Below are 19,649 nucleotides of genomic sequence, written 5' to 3' on the forward strand. Positions count from 1 at the left end.
TCCAGCGTCTGGAGGAAAGTGCCTTCATCAGTTCAGCTGCCACTGCAGGCTCTGCGTATCCCAGAATGCCGTCTGTCTCCGGCAGGAAGTGCTGTTGACCCCAAACACTGACCAGTTAAAGACTTTCACTAATAACTTCACAAACTGAAACTTGTGTCTTTACAAACATCAAAACATAATGCATAAGAAAGTGATGTATTAGTGGATTTACTGTGTGAAGTCAGTTCTTTAATTATCGTTACTCGAAACAAAGTAAACGTTAAATAAAAAATAAAAAAAGCAACATATGTGTAAAAAGAACACGTAAAAGTCACAATACAATAAAATGAAAAGGAATAAAAAATGAAATATAATTCTATATATTGACTAAAATTGGTTAAAAAAAGTTACTAGAATCAAAATAGACATTAACTAAAATGAAAAGTAAACTTTTTATATTTTAGCTAACTAAAACTAATAAATACAATCTATATAGACTCATAAAAATGACAAAAGAATTAAAAATGTACTAAAAATTACAGTGAATATATGTGTATGAATATATATATATATATATATATATATATATATATATATATATATATATATATATATATATATATATATATAATTGTACATTAAAATGCACTTAGTCTCCCTTTTAATATAAATTCCTATGTAAGATTGATAATATAAATAAAAAAATATAATTATTATCATTATATTATTTTTTGTACATTTTTTATATTTTTGTATATATATATATATATATATATATATATATATATATATATATATATATATATATATATATATATATATATATATATATATGATAATTTTATATTGAATGTGCTTACTGCACCTCTTAAAGCTTTAGTTTATAAATTATAGACATATAAATATTATTATATTTATATGTTTATATATTTATAAATATTTTTAATGCACCAACTCCATCTTGAATTGTAATTTCAGTGTACGTTTAATCAATTATATACATAAAAATAGTATTATTATTACTACTAATGCAATTATTCCTAATGAAATCTCTTAATTTTATAATTATGTTAATAAATATTGTTTTGGTCACTTTTCTTTAAAACACACCTACTTCACCTTGGAATTTTAATTTCAGTGTAAGTTTTTATAATTTTTTTTATTGTATAAACTAATTCTTACACTGACATGAGAATTTAAAGGTGTAGTAGGTGTTTTATATATAAATATATAAGAATAATGTTATTATTTCTATTATTTTTTGTTGTTGTTGTTGTTGTTGTTGATAAAGCACATTCAACTTCACCTCTGGAACAATTTTCATTTTCAGCTGTTTTTTTATTTTATTTTTTTTTATTGTTATTATAAAATTTATCCAAATTAAGTGAGTTTTTGCTTAAAACAAGTACAAATATCTTCCAATGAGGTCCGAAAAAAACACTTTTTAATACAAAGGAGAAAAACATTTAATATCTCATTTAATTTTGCTTCTCAAGTAAATGCATCCTGATTTTACAACATTTGTACTACAACACAAGACAACAATACAGAAGAACAAAACTTTTTGTAGTTTGAGGAGAATGCAGTTTCTTCATGATCATCAGCAGCTGGACGGCTCGGATGGGACGGGACGGAACCCACGGGTGATTGAGGGATTAAAGATCCCTGATAAAGACACGCCGGGCTCTCGGGCGGCTCTGGGTGGAAGCAGCACAGTCGAAACTGCTGCTAGATCTTCTGTCCAGCTCATTGTTGGGGCTCACAGGCCGAGAGGGAGTTTAACCCCCGTGACTGCACTCAAGAGCAGCATTGTTCTTCTCACAAATCCCCACAAACCCTCCTCTGAGACGAACAGAGAGTACAGCTTCAGCAGCACAACCCAGTTGAGCTGTGTTTGCATGTGGGGAAAAGTATGTACTTACAATACAAGGCCTCCCATTGTGATTTCTGCAACATGTTCCTGTGCTTCAGGTGTGCAGGTCGCGTCTGTCCTGTAGGGGGCGACACAACTGCGTGTATTTGTGAGAAGCAGGTGATGAAGAAGATCTCAAGTGCGCAGCTGTAAATAATCTGCCTGCAATTAGTTATAATAACCTCAATTTTGTCAGTATTGTGCATTATATACTGTAAAGGAAAGGGTTGGACGTTATTTCAACATTAGCGCAATGTAAAACTTTTCAAATAATAAAAAAAGGTCTAAAAGTGAGTTGTGTTATTCAGTATATTTACTAGCGTTATTTTATTATTATTATTATTATTATTATTATTATTATTATTAACATTTATGAAGATTTTGAATCAGTTTAAATTTTTATATATCCTGTTTTAATTTGAACTATTTTAGAAATGTTTCGTGTCTTTTTTTAATGTCTCTCTCCCTCTCTCTCTCTCTATATATATTTTATAAATTTTTATTTCAGTTTTACTTCTGTATATATATATACAAAGTAAGGACATTTTTTATGATTTAAGTTCCAGTAAAAAAAAAAAAAAATGTTTAAAGAATAAAATTAATAAAAAAAAAGAGTTAAAGTCCAAATGGGAAATGACCCCAATCTGACAACTGTAAAATATTTTAAAATATTTAAAAAATTTATTTGAAAAATATGAAAATAAGTAAAAAAATAAAAATAATCCAAAACTACCACTATGAAAACTCACGCGGTTATATAAAAAAGTATGAAAATGTAAATAAAAATAATAATCATGATAATAATACAGATCTCCCCAAACAGCTAAGAAAAAACTGTAAAATTTTTCACTATTACACCTCCACAAAGAAACTCTGTGAATCTGAAAAGCTGTTTCTCTTCACTAATGTTTCAACAGTAAGAGTAACAGCAGTCTATTAGTAACCCGCTTCAAACACTGGTGGTTTGTTCCTCGACTGACCTCTGAAATATCACCTCTGCATTTCTGTCACACATTTGTCAGCTCGTTCTGACCCAAAAAACAGCCTCTGAAGGCCTTCTGTCCATTTTACTGGCTGTGTGGAACCAATCAGGGGCGTAAAACTGGCTTGTTTGTAATTGGCACTTCACACAGTTCAAACACAGGGGATGTGATGTGAGAAACTGACAGGACGAGACCGGAAAACCAGCACACACACATAATGATTAATATACAGATTCAGTGATTAATAAATTCAAATAAGATGAAACATGCGCTGTGTACTCTCTACCTATTAAATATTATGTGAATAAAATAATAGTGTGCAGCACAGAGTTTCAAACTGATATTGTCACATGAGCTCAACAGAGAGGACACTGAATGAACATTAGGTGGCGCTAGAGACGCAGATGAACTTCAATGTCCAAAGATGGCAAGAAATATTTGCTGTGCATGCTATTAAAGATAACAAAAACTGATAAACTTAACAAAAATCCAAGACGTTTATGAGCACGTGTAGATTTAAATGTAACTGAGTACGAGGATTAGAGAAAGAAAAATGGAGACATGAAACCTCTGAGGAGAGCTGAAAGAGTAAATGTGTTCTTGTTCTGCATTTGGTGTTTTTTACCAACTTCTCCACACACACACACACACACACACACAGAGAGAGAGAGAGAGAGAGAGACCAGTTTCATTCACCTGAGCCATGAATGCAAAGAGCTGACCAAACCAGCTTATTATAATAGCTACATGAATTGCTTTTTTGAATTGAGTATGTCATGTACGATGTCATATAAGTCTAAATATACAATTTCAGTTATTTTGTACTTAAAGTCTGGTTAAGTTACACACACACACACACACACACACACACACACACACGTTTGTTTTTGTGAAAAGTGTGTTCTTTAGAAGCACAGCAGCTGTTTGTCAAAGAGTTCTCTTGTGTTCAGAGCAGGATCGCGAATCATTTGAGTCAGTTCGGGGATCGCGAATCAGTTCGGCAGTTCGGAGCGGGATCGCGAATCATTTGAGTCAGTTCGGGATTTTGGAGCGGGTTCGCGAATCATTTGAGTGAATTTAAAGTTCGCGAATCATTTGAATCAGTTCGGGAGTTCGTAACGGAGTCGCGAATCATTTGAGTCAGTTTGGGAGTTAAAAGCGGGTTATCTATATAGAACCCCAATGAACCCTTTTTTCTAAGAGTGTTATAAGTCACCCTCTCCTTGTTATACCTGTGTAATACCCATGTCATTATACAGAGTTGTGTCCTGATATGAAACAAAAACAAGAGCACACACACACACACACACACACACACACAAATAGCATTTATTGTGTTCCTCCGGAGTGCATGCTTTTCAAGACCCCTAGCACTATACAAATTGGCGAGTGACCTCTTGCTCTGTTGTATTTACCCATGACAGGTGTATGAATCACAGCCGTCCCAGCGTGAGCATCACAGACCCGCTCTCACACACCGAGAGCGAGACACACAACTAAACATGATCCTGTCCATCAACACTGCAAATCAAAACAACATGACACAAACAACAACAACATACGTTAAAAAACAACCTAGATGTAAAAAAACGAATGAAAAGACAGACATTAATAATAAAATGTTAACTTAAATTAAAATAAAAACTGAAAAAATATATAAATGATACTAAAATAACACTGATGCAAAGTTAAATTATATGACAACACCAAAATAAGCTATAAATCAATGAAACTTTCTGCAACATCCTAAATAAAATGAATCAATGCAACTATATATATATATATATATATATATATATATATATATATATATATATATATATATATATATATATATATATATAATTAGAATGAATTAAAAGAATGCAAACTACCTTCCAAAATCAATTAATGAAAGGTTCTGAAGATCTAAACTTTGTTACATTAAAGTCGTTATTATTAGTATTTGATCTCAGTATTTGTCACAGTATTATGAGAAAATGCTCTTGATACAACATTTCAACATTCTTTAAAGATTTGCTTAATTTATTATTATTATTTTATATCTTTTTTAATACATTATATATATTATTTAGTTTTAATGTATCCAATTATGTAAAAAAAAAACATCTTTTAAAATTTTGAAAAAATTTTCCCCTTAAAAATTGCCACAATATTTCAGATCCAAATCATATTTTAAAACTGAAACTAATTCTTATTAGTAGAAAAAAAGATTTCACAGTCTTCACAGGAGAAACAAGTTTGTAAAAGATTTGTCATTAGAAGCAATTTTTTCTTTATCATTAATAAATAGTTCTGTGTATAGTTGTATTAAATATATATAAAAAATCATGTAAATTATGGAACGATTACAAATCTGTGCCTAATTATCTGGTGTATATCCACTGACCAACACAGACCGTTACAAAGAAACATCTTTGAATTTCGAAAGTTGTTACATTTCACATTTAAATGACATTCTACTCTCACGAACATTCTATCCTTTCCACAACTGGACAGAATGTTTCTGAAGTGTGTGCTCAGTGTTTCCTAACGGAACATTCTTTCTTTTTTGTTGATTTGTCGTCTGCTCTCAGTGTAGACGGGGTGTGAGGCTCTTTGTGAAGTGTTCTCCGACATGAAGGGACACGACCTCTGACCCCCCCTCTCATATCTGGCCCCTCTACACTTCAGGGCCACAACCCTCCTCCCTTCGTCCCGGACGGCCGTATGATTTATTCAGCAGCTCTGGCATCGTGACCCCCTCCCATTGTGTGTTTGGAGAGGCCGGTCGTGCCCCAGTGTCTCCTCCACGATACAGCAATTCAGATTTGAGTTCGGCTAGGTCGTGTTTAAGTTCTGTCCTTCAGAGGAGTGACTTGTGAAGCAAGTCGTGCGTGTTTAACCCCTCATCTCCAATAGAGATGATTTAATATTTTCACTGTCGCTTCTGGCTAAAATATGAGTCTATAATCCGCAATAATGCATCCTTCATCGAAAAAGTTGCTCTGTAGTGAATGGGTGCCGTCAGAATGAGAGTCCAAACAGCTGATAAAAACATCACAATAATCACAATAAAATGTAAAAATCAAGCATAAATATGTGGCTGGATTTTCATGTGAGAGACATCAGAAGATGCACTTTTCTCACCGGAGGAAGAGTTATCATGGTTTATTAAATTATGTATTTGTCTTAATGCTGGATTTGTTTCATCGTTTGTCTTCTCCAGATGTTAACTGATGGACTGGAGTGCTGTGGATTATTGTGATGTTTTTATCAGCTGTTTAGACTCTCGTTCTGACGGCACCCATTCACTGCAGAGCAAGTGATGCAATGCTACATTTCTCCAAATCTGATGAAGAAACAAACTCATCTAGATCTGGGATGGCCTGAGGGTGAACACAATCCCAGCACATTTTCTATTTCACATTCAACTATTCCTGCTCTTTCTGAAAGTAAAGGCTCTGTATTACGAGCGTGGAGTCAGCTGACTGAGGTCTGCAGCAGCGGATCTCTTTTGTGCGAGCTGTGAAACATGCAGAACGTGAGAAGGAAGGAAAGGTGAGTGCGCAGGGATGTCTCCTTTTGTTCTCTGTGCTCCTCTTGGGTGAGACAGCAGGCCTGAAAAAAGACTAATGGAGACTCATCTCGCTGTGTCACCTCTTCTCCTCCCTACAGTTTGATCTGTATATTTCTGAGGAAGGCCTTACATGTGCACCAAGGCTGCATTTATTTGAGCAAAAATACATTTAAAATGGTTAATATTATTACAATTTAAAATATTTGTTTTCTGTGTGAATCTGTGTTAAAGTGTAATTTATTTCTGTGATGCTGCGCTGAATTTTCAGCATCATTCCTCCAGTCTTCAGTGTCACATGATCTTCAGAAATCATGAAAATATGATGATTTACTGCTCAAGAAACATTTCTGATTATTATCAATGTTGAAAACAGTTGTGCTGCACAATATTTTTGTGGAAAACTGTGATATTTGTGTATTTTTCAAGTTTCCACGATAAATAGAAAGTTCAAAAGAACAGCCTTTATTTGAAATGGAAATCTTTTATAACATCCTTCCTTAAGTAATAATTTATTAAAAATAAATGTTACTGATCTCAAAAATTTTAACAGTAGTATATATATATAAATGTGTGATGTTTCATTTGGTAGATAGACTGAAATACATCAGAAAATTAAAATATAAATATGAAATGAAACTTTCATAATTATCGTTTAGTTTAAGTTGAAGCACAAAATTTACATAAGAACTAAAACTAAACTAAAATAAATAAAAAAGAACTAAAAAAATGACAATAGCACATAAAATTACTAAAATGACAATATAAACTTATATGAAAACAAATATAACTGAACATAAGTCTCCTATACTAAAAAATTTAAATATAAAATGAAATATATAGTAAATATTAATATTTCTACATACATTAAATTAATATAAATTTCACACACACACACACATATATGTAATATTATTAAAATATTATTAAAAAAGTAATAAAATAGCACTAGATGTTAAGAAACTTTCTCCTGTGCCATTTTACATTGAAATACTGTTTGCAAACCTTTATACTTTCATTGAATGTAAAAAGGGTCGTTTTGTAGCATTTGCACTCCAGACACGAATGACTCCTCAAACCATGTGTCTTTTTACTTGACTCCTGGACCATAAAACAGGTTAAACCCCCACAGACAGACATTAAAAGAGCAACCGGAGAGCAGAAGATCTCTGGATATCTCCACGAGGATCGTTCCTGAGCCTGGACCTGTTTTCCATCTGCAGATGTTGTTCCTGTCTGATATTTTGATACTGATGTGACGGGGCGAAGGTCACGACGGGTTTAACACTGATACAAATCGTCTTCTCGAGGGATGAAAGATGTTCACATCCAGATCTTCCTGATTTCAGCCTGACGTCACACTCTTACACCGGTGTTTTGAGTCCACCTGGCACGGCGACTGTTACACACATTATATTAGCAGACCACTCGACCGCCGATGAACCCTAGTTATCTAGACGCTCCTGATCCCTCATGAGGACACGTCTAAACCCCTTCAGCGCTATCAGAGGAAATGAGCCTCGTTTGGAATTCCTCACATTTCTACAGACACAGCAGACCGGAAACACTGAGATGCAAGACAAAACAAAACTAAAAATGTATTCAAAGTCTATTCTGCTCATCAAGGCTTAATTTATTGATTCATAAAATACAGTAAAAATTTGAAATATTATTACAATTTAAAATATCTGTATTCTGTGTGAATCTGTGTTAAAATGTAATTTATTTCTGTGATGCTGCGCTGAATTTTCAGCATCATTCCTCCAGTCTTCAGTGTCACATGATCTTCAGAAATCATGAAAATATGATTATTTAATGCTCAATAAACCTTTATGATTATTATCAATGTTGAAAACAGTTGCACATATTTATATTTTTGTGGAAAAGGTGATACATTTCATTTTTCAGGATTCACAGATGAATAGAAAGTTCAAAAGAACAGCATTTATTTGAAATAGAAACTGAAACATTATAAAGAAACATTTGTAACATTATAAATATCTTAAATGTCACTTTTGATCGATTGTGGTCGTCTAATAATAATAATTCATGTTTTTAAAAAAGAAAATCTTACTGACTACAAACTATGGAATGGTTTTGTGCATTTTTAATTAACATTTACATTTTTATTTAAACATTTAACAAATAACAAGATGCATGTACAAAAATTTTTTTTTTTCTTGTGACATTTCAGTTTTGATAAATTCCACTCCTCAAGAGGAGTTTAATTGCAATTTTCCCAAGTAGAATTTCGGAAATTCCGACTTTCCATCCGGATCGGAATGCAGCATTAGAAGAGTGTAGAGTTCATCACTACCAATAAGACACTCTCCAAGAGTGGTCCATGCTAAAATCATTCAGCTGAACTAACAAGAGTCGAGAAACCTTTTCACATTCTTTTCATATCTCGTCCGTCCTGAAAGCTCTCGCATTAGAGCTCAAGTCCATGTACAAGTGTGTGTGTGTGTGTGTGTGTGTGTTGGGGGAAGGAGGTCACGTTGAGTAACCTGAGAGCTCTGACCCCGGTTACAGCTGAATTTAAGAGGAACCGGCCCTTTAAGAGCATGTTTTTGTGCACGCTTATCCAGAGCAGTGACAATATCCAGGTCCCCGTGCAAGACGTATGCTACTGCTGATGTATTTAAGGTCCTTTGGTGTGAGATAGCACTTTTGAGATTCCAGAGCCTCAATGGATTCCAGACGCTGTGACCGTTCCTGACCCGATCTTGACATCCCATCCACTCTGCATTCTGTTTGTCTGCATCGAGTCTGGGCATCCTAGGCAGCCTTAACCCTCTTCAGAAGTCTCCAGGACTTGCAGAACGCCACATAGTTTCCCGTCGTGATCTGCAAACCTAATGTCATAATGTTGACACTAGGGCTATATTAAAAGGATGAACGCAGATGCGGTCTGACCTGAATGTGGGATGTGATGAGCAGATAAGATCAGGGGGAATTCAGCACCTCTATAAACACGATGGGAGACCCATCTGCGCTCCTGGACGCTTGTTAGGGCTGTTTACTGAGTCGAGCATCACTGCTGCTGGAGCAAATTTTCCAAAAACCACTTACCAATGGCTTGTTAATGAGCCAGAACATATGTATTCACACACACACACAAAAAGTTTTATATATATAATATTATATATATATATATATATATATATATATATATATATATATATATATATATGTGTGTGTGTGTGTGTGTGTGTGTGTGTGTGTGTGTGTGTGTGTGTGTGTGTGTGTGTGTGTCTGCGTTTTATATAATAAAGTATGTTTTAATTAAGTTAAAGTTTTGAATTGTATATATATATATATATATATATATAATATTTTACATTAATTGATTTACATTAATTTGCATATATATATATATTTCTAGTAATAATATATACATAATTATAATTATATTACTTAATAATATAGCAACATAATTATAAAATACTTTTATAATAAATAATATAAATTTGGTAGAGTCATATATAATTTTATAATAAGGATTTTCAGGTTCCCGGTATGAGAAAAATGTTAAAAAAAAAAAAATTGTTAAATGCTGTTGCACGTTTAAATGAATACATTACATTTTTACATTTTTTATTATAAAATCAGTGGCGTAGCGTCAGGGCCCGGGCCCAGCTTTTAATACATTTCTTTTTTCAAATTAATTTTAATTTGTGGCCACAATAAATATATTATTTTATGCATATCATGTGTAGTAATTTCTTATTTCTCCGTAATGTCTTGTTTGCGTTTATAATTTTTTTTTTTGCACTCCGCGGCTGCCGTAGACTACTACGCCGTCATTTATTTACGTCGCGGCAAAAAGAAATAAAAGAAGAAAGAAAACACAATGTGAGAGGTGACTATAGCGGCTATCTACGTGAACATTAAAGATGGACAAATATAAACATAAAAGTGGGGCCTTAAAGAGAAAAGAGAAGGTGGAGAAGTTAGTCACGACACAACAACTACCCAAAATAGACCGTTTTTCTTGCCGACCCTACGTTAGTGCGAAGGACAACAACAACAACGTCGAAGGTGAGAAGGAATTTTTTTGTCAGCTAAAAGCAGTTGCACGTCTTTGGATGAAACAACAATGCAGCTGACACCTTGATGAGGTGCAGAGAGTCGGGGAGCGAAGAAGCAGTCGCAGACGAGTCAAATGCTGGATATTCAGTGCAACTAAAATGAGTGAGTAGTTTTGTGTTTTTACACTTTTGGCCGCCGTGCCAAAATGACTGAGTAGTTTTATGTTTTTACTTTTTGACCCACCGTGCCAAGATCAATAGTTTGAAAGTGTTTAAATGGTGTTTTTTCTTTTCTTTTCTTTTTTGGATACCTGGCATCCCACTCGAAGGGGGGCTATAAGGGGGCCCGTGAATTTTTTTATTGCATATGGGCCCGGGACTGACTTGCTACGCCACTGTATAAAATATAATATATATTTTTACAAGGACATTTAAAAAATATATTTATTTGAACTGCTTGCTTGCGTCTTGCGGAAGAACATTGTAGCCGGAACTACTTCTCTCTGTTTATGTCTATGAAGAATCACAAAGGTACCGGGTTACTCCGCCGCGGTATCCCCGAAGCAATCTAAAATAGTCCGAATATAAACACTTATTATAGGTGCACCCTAGTGATTCAGGACAAGCCAAAAACACGGTTTGGAAAATGGATTCATGGTGTACTCGCTTATTATATACATTTTTCTACATTTTGAACACAAACAAAGTTACGGACCGCAGCTCTGATTGGTTGTTTTTTACCGGGAGCGATGGAGTTTCTGCAAATGGCAATAGGACACTGGGAGGAGCCAGAGGAGCTTGATTTTTTCACAGATTATCTGTCTCATACTCTACTGTCAGGCAGTGGTGGAGGAAGTACTTAAGTTTAGTACTTAAGTAAAAGTACAACTACCCTGCAAAATATATACTTAAGTAAAAGTATAATTACATACTTTTAAATTTACTTTAAAGTATTTTTTTAAGTAAAAGTACAATCAGTTGTCTCAATGTCTGGGCTATTCAATTGTAACAATCACAAACAATATCTATTGTGTACTGGAAAGAGTTGTTGTGCAATACTGACACTGTAAAAATCTGGTTATTTACTTATTACTCATTAAATAATAATTAGGCTAAGCCAATTATGACGTACAATTTATTTTATTATGACATACAATTTATTTTATTTTTACTATACTATTAAGAGCAGTAAAAAAAAACTCAAAAGTACACAGGTGAGTGTTATTCTGAACACTTTAATCAAATTTGTATGACCAGTTTATTCTGCACAATATTATTCTGCTCAATATTACATTTATTTCTGTATTTTTGATCAAATAAATGCAGGCTTGATAAGAAGAAGAAACTTCTGTCAAAAACATTAAAAATAGTAATGTTTCCAAACTTTTGGCCTGTACTGTATATATATATATATAATATCATGATATTGACGAAAAACTACTGTCATAGTTCAAAATTGTTCACAATCGAATCAAACCAAGATATAGACGGTTTCAACGGCATCAACATAAACAAACGTTAATGCGCGTGAGCGCTTTTGTGGACCTAACTTAACTTCCTGTAGACTCCAAATAGAATCAATAACAACAGCCAAGTCCCTCTAGAGTAGATATTTTTTGATAACAAACAAAATGTGTTTTCTGTGTGGATCAGGCGGACTTAATGAAAATGCTAATTCATTATTTGCCAGCAGGAGATGTTTTAAAGCATAGACATAAAGCGCGAGAAATAGAGGTTTCCCCAGTAACAGCTGTAAACAAAGCAGAGCTGGTACGCTCACACGCTGCTTTATCACGCATATAACATGCAAATCTTCTTTCAGAAATACAGCGATATAAAAACACCCGTGCCTCGTTTTGATATTTAAACATAAATGTAAGGAATTATTATTATTAAACGTGCAGTGCATTACGTAACGTTACGTTACTCATGTTTATTAAAAGAAGCCTGTTTGAAAATCGATCAGTTTTAAAATTGTTGCGAGTCTCCAAAAATAAATAAATGTATGGGAAACACATCCCGCAGCACAGCCACCTGAGCCCAACTTCAGTCTACTCATCACCTTGGCTTTAACTGCGTTTGTAGATGGCACCGCAGCCAGACCGATATACACAACACAGACCAGAAGTTAACTTAGGTCCAGGCGCGTGCGCCCGATGAAACCGTCTATAGTTTTGCCTGCATGCTTACTTGTGAATGTCAAATAAATACCCAATGTTGTATGGTAAAGAAGCTAGGAGCCGACGCCGTATAAATAGTTTTAACATTTTTTCATCGAGTCAAAACAAACAGCTATTTTAGCCAACTACGAATGTACAGATATAGCAGTAGTTTGCTCATCTCCAAAAATGTAACTAGCAAGCTATCGTCCCTGCTGTGCTAATAACCAGCTAAAGAAGTTGCCCTGTTAGGGTAAGAGTTACCTCTAACTTACGTCAAACTAATATTATAATATCTTCGATTTACATCAGTTCCGCTTGTGTTGTTTCAAAACACGCGCTGAGCGCGTGAGTTCTTTGGCCAATCAGATCTCCGATCTGTTTCAACGTGCATTGGCCAGCAACGCCAAAACGTCAGTCGACCAAAAAAATTTTTATGCAAGATTCGGAAGGATGTAACGACACGCATTTTAATAATGTAGTGGAGTAGAAAGTACAGATAATTGCTGAAAAATCTACTTGAGTAAAAGTATAAGTATGCATTATTTTTTTTACTTAAGTAAAGTATAGATACGTAAAAATTTACTTAAGTACAGTAACGAAGTACAAATACTTCGTTACATTCTACCACTGCTGTCAGGACATAATAACAGGTTTAACTAATATGTAAAAAATATATTTTTACAAAAGTTACCTACTGCAGCTTTAAAGCATGCTTTATTACATTTTTATTTAATTTTTGGATTTAAATTTTGGATTAATCTGTTTTTATTAATATGAAATGTTTGTGTATATATATATATATATATATATATATATATATATATATATATATATATATATATATATATATATATATATATATATATATATATATTTATATATCAACTAAAGAGACAAATAAATAAAAAGTCGAATAAAACAATGAAACAATATTAATATCCTGACAAAACATTGACTAAATTTAAAGGACAGAAAAAAGAAACTTGTAGACAGACAAAACAAACTTACCAAGAACACTAGCAACCACTTGTCAATCACCCTGGTCCCCTTAGCAACAACAGAGTAATTTAGATTAAACAAAAATAATAATACTTTAGCAACTCCTCGGCAACCACTCACACCTAGAATACCTTTCATGTCTTTCTGTCGAGCTTTACGGGAGATTTCTCTGCCAGCGCGGCCCATGGATCATGTTTAATCACACTAGAGATCAGCCGGGAGATTGAGAGTGTAAACACTGCTAACAGGCCTTCAGCTGTGGGGGTTTATGTGAGTGTGTGCTGATCTTCTGCAGGTTTATTGCAGAAGTGCTAATGTTCAGGTGTTGGCTCGCGTGCAGAGCACTTTTAAAGTGATGATGCCTCACTTTACTCATGTAATCCTGCTGCTCCTGAAGACATTGAAGTGTGATGCATTCTGGGAGGCTTTCGACACTCACACTTGTACAACTTAAGCTTAACTACACAACCAAAAATCATAACTGTAGATTATACCCTTGAAATTGTAATAGTAATTGCGATTATTAATTACAATGCTCCCAATTTGCATTGAATGATGTTTATACCATAGTTTGAAGGAAAATGCATACCATATTTTCATATAAAAATAAACAAACTGAAAACATTTCATTAAGTCTCAAATGTTAACTAGCCTATACATTAGATTGTTTTCTTCTTAAAAGACTGGACAAGTCCTTAAGAAAACCTTTATAAATTATGTAGAATAATATAAGTGGAGATTGAATGAGTATTTTATTATGTTTTTGTAATTTTTATTACTATTTTTTAACTATATCATTTTATTCATTTTATTTAATTGTTTTATTCGAATTGTATTTTTTTGTAAGTTTGACCAATTTTATTGTGCGTTTTTGTGATTTTCATTTATTACAATTATTTTATAAAACGGTATGCTAATTTTTTATTTGATTATATTTGTATTTTTTAAGTTATTTTAGTACATTAAGTTATAAATAAATAAAAATAAGAAATGTTGCTTTGGCAACTAGCTGAAATCATTTTTATATTTTAAGTTTTTTTATATTTATAATTTTCTATTGTTTAATTCAGTTATTTTATTTCAAGTAGATTTCATTAGAATAATCCTGTAATATTGTTCGGCACAAATTAATTAAGGGAAGTAATTTCCTGATCTAATTACCAGGCACCGGACTCAGTTAAACCTCAGAGTAGTGTTATTGAAAGGAAAATGCTAACGGTCAATGCTTTGCTATGCAAAGAAGCTGTAGTACGATTAAGTTCTTTAAAGGTTTTGGTTCAGAAGTCCAAGCAGCTGTTGTTGATTGGCTTTATTTAGTCTAGATGCTAAGTCTAAGCCACATGAAGGTGAGAGTAAGCTAAACTTATTCTAATGAAAGCTACATATGCTAACTCACATTAAACCTGTTTGACCCTGTGCACAAGCACGCTCTTAATGCATACGCACAATTAATGCTGCATGCTTCTGCAGGCCTGATTCTTCTAATCCGACTGCTTTCACTTTGATTTGCCTGGTACTTGTAGTTTTGAAAGTTGTTACTGGTTTAGACAGCCTCCTTGAAGGCTTTTAAAGTCCTTATGTAAACATACTAAAGTCATCTGGCCATAAATAGCTGCACGGCTTTAAAGCACAAGCTTTTTTACGGGGATAGCTGAACCCCTAAAACTTAAAATTCTATTTGATGTAGCCCTGAGATTTTAAGATAATATTTCAATAATTTGGCAGCACATTCACATGCTTACAATCTCAGATGTTGGCTTATAGTCACATGACATGATGCAAACAGCTAAAATATATAATTGTTTTAGTACGTTTTCAACACACCAAATCTTCAAGCTTATGTTTTGGCGTAATATTGCTGAAATGCTTATGTGCAGTTGAAATAAAGTGAACCAAGGGCACATTTTGTGAAATCTATTTCAGCTTTAATTTGGTTAATTGTGATGCATTTGTCTATTTATTTTAATATAAAAGTTTTTTCAGGACAGATACTGATTATTATATATTGAGTAGACCGATAACCGATATTTTGAGCCGATATAAACAGTATAACTAGTGTAAAATTGAAATGATTTGTCAATAAAATAATTTTAAAAACATTTTTAAAAAGTTTTTGTCGGAGCCCTTGTTATCCTTAATTTTGATTATAATTAACATTTACACTCCAGACATATATATCAGTTCAAAATATCGGTTATTGGTCTACTGTATGTTACTGTAGAAGAACAAAACATCATCAGCATGCGCTAGTGGTAAACAAAAAGAGCATGATGATTCACACTTCAGCAGTTTTAGTTTTAATGTGTTGAAAAAAAAGTCTTCAGCAGCTCAGATGTCGTTCGTAAATGACGACTGCTATGGTCATAATTATTTCCAATAACAAAACACCTCGATCGCTGAGGATTCTTGTCTACATCTGCTCCTGACAGTCAATCAGGGGGCGGAGCTAAGGTTAGACACCAGTCCAGTCCGTACTGAAACACTACTGTCAATCAAACTGTAGTGGGAGGGGCCTGTTTGTGTGACGTCACACAGAAAGGCATCTGAGATCAACATGATGTAAAGATTTGAGCATATATATATATATAAAAAACACTTCATGGATTTTTATCATTATAGGGTGGTTGTGTAGCCTACACACACTGCCAACACACATTTCAGTTCAAACTACTTGTTTGGTTACTGGTGGTTCAGTGGCTTTGCTACAAAAACCCCTTGTAGGAGCCCTTTATTTTTAAGAGTGTATTGTACATATTAAATATTTCTGAGTGAACAAGGGTGCTTATCCTGGCATTGTTATTTAAATTAGCCGCCCTCAGCCCCCTCTCTTGTTCTTTCTGTCTCTGTAGGGCCATCGTCGCTAATCAGCGTGGTTGATCTGAGGAGGTGGAGCGGCCAGCTGAATCTGTGACTGTTGGAGCAGAGACGATTAAGAGGCATTCAGGGATTAGAGCGCTACAGCGGCCGCATTGCCCCTCGCCAATGCCTAATTCTGATTAACAAGAGACCTTCTGCCTTAAACCCCCCTGTCCGACCCTCAGCCCACCACAAAACAAGGGGCAGAGCATCACACCCATCAAAAACACACACACACATGCTCAAGACCTCCTCCACCCTCTTCCCGCCATTTTTATTGGTATGGTCCATATGGTGTTCATTAGATAAATGAGGGAACGAGGTGGGATAGTGGTTTCGGCTGAAGGATACTGACGATTATATTTAGGGGAGAGTTAGGTAAACTGTGCCATTTTTGACTTAACTTGTCCTCTTGGCAAACAGCAATTAGAAGTAAATCTAATTAGAAGAAAGCACTCAATGATTTCTCATATTTCGTTTCATGGTGTTCGTTGCAAACATAAAAGATGAATTTTAGGGGAATACTTTAACAATTTACATTTCAACAACAAACGTGAACATACTGTGAACTTATGAATTAACTTATGAATGCACAATTCAAGTCTCATTTTGCTGCACATTATTCATATTTCTATATATATTTACCTTAAAAAAGCTGACAGAGGAACAAAAGCACCTGGGATTTAACTGGAACAAAACACCCTTTTCACGAAGCGTGAATGATTTCTTTTGCCTATTGGAAATAAGGTCGCCCGTTCGTATTCATCACATTTTGAGGAGCTCATTTTTTCAGCACTTTTTTTTTCATGGCAGCGAGTTTTGCACTTGCAAAAGCAACTCATATGTTCTTCAGATAAACTTTTACTGTTGCACATTCATATTTTGCAGTGATTTGGGGCCCAGTGCACACAGTAATGAGAGCTGTAATCCACAATAACACGAGCACTCATGCAGCATGCATTGGGGCCCTCAGGGGCCCTCTGGGGAATTGCATGATTGTCACAGGCCTTATTCAGGCAGAAGGAGTAGAAGTGCATCTCATTAGCTTTATTTCAACAAACTCATTTGTCATCAGATTTCAGAAAACGGTGTTTACATTAACAGACAGAAATGCCATTCTTGCAACTTTAATCTTATACAAAATCAATCAATAAATAATTTGAAAATCAAAATCAACTTTTGATTAATGAATGAATTTATTTATTTATGAAAATAATATACAAAATATTATAATAAGTAGTTTCACAATTGTATAGTTTTTTTTTTGCTTCCAGAACCCTGTTGTGTTGGTCTCAATCTCTAAACCTGTCATTGTATTCACTGTGTTCACTATTAAGTCAAACAACATCGATCTGTGGTCGTCTACAGCAGAAACTAAAGGATTTTGTGAGTCCCAGCATTTTATTGTTGGAGTGACTCATTGAGAGTGATTTGCATGTGTTGAAGTTTGTGTCTGTGTTCTGTGTGTTTCACACTTTGATGGTGAGAACGCTGTCTTGAGTCGCCTGTTTTCTTTACATCCGAGAAAGACTTCAGAAAACATTATTTGCTTGGGAAAATATTTGGGCACTTATGTCATGAATACAAATTTCCGAACGTCACCAATGTTGAAATATTATAGCGCTTTGTACAATACAGCTTTACAGTGTTAAACAGGGAAATAGTTTGTCAATAATGCAAGAGTAAATTAACAAAGAGTCTGTGTTTGTGCAATAAAGCCAACAATATTGCTGAATATTCAGGCTGGAGGCTGGAGTTATGTGATAGTGTGCAGTCATGGGTCAGCAGAGTGAAGAGGAGGGGGCTCAGCACACATCCTTGGGGGACCCCAGTGTTCAGTGTGATGGTGCTGGATGTGTTGCTGCCGACCCGTACTGCCTGGGGTCTTCCAGTCAGAAAGTCCAACAGTCAGTTGCACAGCGAAGTGTTGAGCCCCAGCTGGACCAGTTTGTGAATGAGCTGTTGAGGGATGATTGTGTTCAATGCTGAACTGAAATCTATAAACAGCATTCTGACGTATGAGTACTTTTTCTCATATGAGTGAGTTCTGAGTGGAGGGTAGTGGTGATGGCATCACTGGTCGAGCGGTTGGACCGGTATGCAAACTGGAAGATGTCAAGTAATATATGCAGATATGATCAGCATTTATTCAAATGTACAGAATTTTATTATTATTCTTTCTTTCTTTTTTTTTGAAGGAAATTAATGCTTTTGTTCAGCAAGGAAGTGCTACATTGATAAAAAGAGATAATAAAGACATATATTGTTTGAAAAGATTAATATTTCGAATAAATGCTGTTTTTTTTAACAGCATTTATTTAAAAAAGTTTCACAGATTCCAAAAATAAAATAAAATAAAATAAATAAGTAGCACTGGGATAAAAAAAAAAACTATTTCCAGCATATTACAATGATTTCTGAAGATCATGTGACACTGAAGACTGGAGTAATAATGCTGAAAATACAGCTGCACATCACATTATATTTTAAAGTTTATTAAGGTAAAAAAAATAACAAAAAGAAAACATTATTTTAAATGATAATAATATTTTACGATATTACCATTTTGTTTCTGTATTTTTGACCAATGAAGCCTTGATGATCAGAAGAGAATTCTTAAAAAAAGTTACTGATCCCAAACTTTTGAACTCAATATATTATTTAAACTCTACACTGGCTGTAATTCAATATGAGATTCAATATGAGTTTCAAGACACTGCAAAACTCATCAACCCAATATTAGGGCTTTCTAGAAGCTTCTTGAACAATCTCGAGTAAAGGTGGCATGTGTTTCACATACAATCCCAGCTCTAAGTTCATTCACAAAAGCTTTCACAAGCACCTGAACCCCCAGTGCATTAAATAATGCTCACATCCAAACCAATGGAGCCCGTCCCTGGCTAATCTCGCTCAATCAGGTCTTAAATCAAAGCTTGTCGGGTCCAGCTCTGTCCTGACCAGTGTAACCCAACAGCTCCAGCGAACAAGACAAATTGGATCTGGATCCCATATATCACTTCTCTGTGTGTGTGTGTGTGTGTGTGTGTGTGTGTGAGCAAATGTTCGCCTCTCTCGCGCTCCCAGGAAATTGACAAAAGCTGCATGAATGTTTCAGAGGAATGTTCCCCTGGTTCTCCCCTGCGAGTTCACATCACATTGGTTTTGATTAAA

General features: G+C 34.4%; 1 long non-coding RNA gene across 1 annotated transcript; it reads left to right on the forward strand.

The window, feature by feature from the left end:
- The first annotated feature begins 10,482 nt into the window (after window positions 1-10,482).
- Window positions 10,483-17,650, forward strand: LOC128021998 (uncharacterized). Its single transcript, XR_008185833.1, has 2 exons — window positions 10,483-10,624; window positions 16,472-17,650. It is a non-coding gene; the product is annotated as an uncharacterized LOC128021998 (long non-coding RNA).
- The last annotated feature ends 1,999 nt before the right edge of the window (window positions 17,651-19,649 follow it).

Source organism: Carassius gibelio, chromosome A11, assembly GCF_023724105.1.
Source record: "Carassius gibelio isolate Cgi1373 ecotype wild population from Czech Republic chromosome A11, carGib1.2-hapl.c, whole genome shotgun sequence".
NCBI classification, from domain to species: Eukaryota; Metazoa; Chordata; class Actinopteri; order Cypriniformes; family Cyprinidae; genus Carassius; species Carassius gibelio.